Raw genomic sequence first — 3,401 nt, 5'->3', positions numbered from 1 at the left:
GTCAGAACCCCTCGGATCAGAGCACCTGTTTGTGAGCAGTTGTGAACATGCGTGTATATACAAGATTTCTCCAATGGAATATTTAATAGTGACTGTGGAGGATCACACATTTAATTTCAATGAACAAAACAAATTCACATACAAAAAAGTACAAATCAAATTAAATGTATTCAAGGAGTTTATTAGTTTTGTGCTCTACATTTGACCCATCACACATAAGAAACACCAAAGCGGAGCAGCAGGCAGCTTTGTGAGCACCTGGGGAGCAGTTAGAGATCAGGTGTCTTGCTCAAGGACACCAKGACATTTGGGCATGACGGGGAGTTGAACCTGTGACTTTCTGGTCCCAATTTGGTTGCTCTACCACTACACCACAGCTGTCCCTATTATGGAATCTTGATCCCATTATTACAAGATCAAGAGACTATTATTTTTATTTGATGAATGCAATGCTCTTCACCGTAAAAAAAAAAACATGATAAAATGGTTCAACAAGGGCGCTTGATGGTCTGGAGGGAAAAGGACACGTGCTCAAGCACCGCCTGTGCACATCCCTGATAGCAGCTTGTACAGTATTCAGGTTGTTGGCAATGATATCTTCAGTGTTAAATATTAACAGCTAAACCTAAAACAACATAAAAGAGGTGAGGAGCCTCACGTTAGCAGGAGCTTTGGAGAGAAACTAACAGAATCAAGATGAGTTTGACATTTCTGTTATTGGTGTTCTGTGGTTTAACTTTGGCCCAGGAAGGTGTGATTGAAGGAGAAATCACTGTTGAAACACAGTCCTGTTTTCCTGACATGTGCAAGTTCCTGGAAGAGTTTGGTGCCATGAAAGAGAAACAAAGAGCCACGGAGACAAAACTGCAGCAGGCTGAAGCAAAGCTGCTGGAGACTGCAAACCAGGTTCTTGACCTGAAGAGCAAAGGTGATGTTACACTTCTGGTCTGTCATCTTGAAATATTTAGAAAAAAATGAGAACTGTTTTTCCTCCTAAAATCTCTTTCTAGGAGCAACCAAGGTAGTGTTCAGCACTACAATGGATGGGAGTGGAGGAGCTCTTGGACCCTTCGACACAGACACCACAGTAATCTACAGAAGAGTGATATTAAATATGGGCAYTGCCTACAATCAGAACACAGGTAAGCAAAGGACAGAGATGTGTTGTGTTGAGCCAAAGTCTCAGTCACATTTGTACACAATAAGAACCAAACTCTGAAGGCCTCTTGAAATCATAATGTTTCTTTCTGTTTTTATTTGTRTTGTGCAGAATGAATTGTCAGTTTGGGGCTTTCACAAGCTAAAAAACTAATAAACTCCTTGAATACAAAGAAARTTTTAGAGTCGCACATAATATCTGTGGCCGTTTTGTTCAACAGAGCCACTTAGCATGAAAATCTACTCTGACTCAGAGGAGTGAGATTTGATACATGTTTAGAACTCATAAAGAAGTAATTTTGAATWAAAAATTACATTTTGGGGTTTGGTACATGTTGAGCATCTCCTTTCAGAGATTTTTAATAAGAAAGTAGTTTAAAAAATTTACTAATCTAAAATTTAAAAAAGAGGACATGGGTCAACGTAGCAGACTTTTTACACAGGTCATTCAAAATGGCTTCAACACAGTCGGTTCAATACAAACTGTGTGACATACGTTTGACAGTTTTCTAATACAGACTGAGACGAACAGATAATTTAAAATCCCAAAGCTTCCAAAAAAGAGACTGTGTGACTTTCCAGTGAGCAGTCTGTATCTTACCTGCAGTAGACAGCAGTCTGGATAATCATAGCTTAATGAAACTTGATGGGATTGTGATGTGGAAACCAACCTCTCAGAAAAGCATCATGAGATAATTAAGTAGCTTTGTATCCTTCTAAAATAACTAAAACTTCAATTTATTGTAGTTAAAATGATAGTGCTGCAGACTTACACTGCATCATTGTTACACTGGACAGCTCACAGCCAGGGTTTAAATGATATTGTCTGTTTGAACACTGAACACAGAATGGACATAAATAAAAACAGTCTTCAGTCTAAATAAATGTRTCAACTGACTCTGTCTGAAAACTYTTTTTYCTGTTATATAACCCCCTTAACAGTATTTAATAAGAACAAGTGTGTGTGTTTCACAGGTATCTTCACTGCACCAGTTGCAGGTYTTTATTWCTTCAGTTTCTTCTATCACGCTGGAGGAGKACATAAATCAAWYCTGMWTCTTTACAAGAATGCTGAGTTGATYATCYTTGRCCATGATCACCGTTCAGAGTCAGACWCAGCTGATAACGGAGGAAACGRTGTGTTCCTGCCACTGCAACAAGGGGACCAGGTGTTTGTTAAGCTGCCAGCAAAGGCACATGTTTGGGGACAAGACCCCCACACCTCTTTCAGTGGGTTTTTAGTCACAGAAACATAAAACACTATTTGTGGTAACACTTTATAATAACTATGCCTTATTRAGCCTTATTTACCCATTGATAAACAGTTAATTACACATGAAAACATCATWAATTAAGGATGATTCACACTTAATACACTATTTGTTAACACAGTTATTAATGTTTTACGCATAAAAATCAGTTCCAAAWCCAACATACTCAATGTTCATTCATGCTTAATAACTCATGATGATTTGTAAATGCTCAAATAKTTGTACTTTCACCATGTGTTACGCATGTATTGTTAAAGAATGTTTGAATTTACTGTTGATTAATCCTGCAGTGCATCATTAATAAAGGCAGTTGCTAGTAGTTACTCAAGTGTATTTGTGAATCCTTCTAAAGTGAAGAGTATTCATGCTTTATTAAGGTTTTGTTAATGTTGGATAAATCCTAAAAGACCACAAGATCTTTTTTACATGTGGAAATCAGACAAAAATCAAGCCAGGAGATGTGGAATATCGAAAACAGGTTCGTATTGACGTTTTCTAAAAGTCAATAAAACATGTATCTGTCAGTTACAGTAATTTGACATCTGACAAGGATATAGCAGGATAAAACATTGCGTAGAGAATGGTACAGTATGGACAACAGCATCAGAAAATCAGTATAAAATACCCAGTCTGGGTTATAAAACACTCAACCTATAGCCCGTCACGAATGTGCCAAAAATTGTGCCAATGAAAAATAGTGCAAAACATATGTGACGCACCACGGGAAGACCAGCAACAAGTCGCTAAAGCACAAAGTGAGAAAAAAGGGAAAACGTATTATTTTTGGAAAAAATAGTGATTTTCGCTTTTTTTTTGTTGTTTTTGTTTTGCAAAATTTACTAGTTGAAGTTATGAAGAATTCAACCCATTCTTTAAATAGCAGTTTCTGAGGTTTTAAATACATTTCAAAAAGAAAAAATAAGTAGGTCCTCTGGATGGGTTCTTCCTTAGTGAAATGTTTCATCTCTCCTC

Source organism: Austrofundulus limnaeus, unplaced genomic scaffold (genome assembly GCF_001266775.1).
Source record: "Austrofundulus limnaeus strain Quisiro unplaced genomic scaffold, Austrofundulus_limnaeus-1.0 Scaffold338, whole genome shotgun sequence".
Lineage (NCBI taxonomy): Eukaryota > Metazoa > Chordata > Actinopteri > Cyprinodontiformes > Rivulidae > Austrofundulus > Austrofundulus limnaeus.
Note: the sequence above shows the minus strand (reverse complement) of the source record.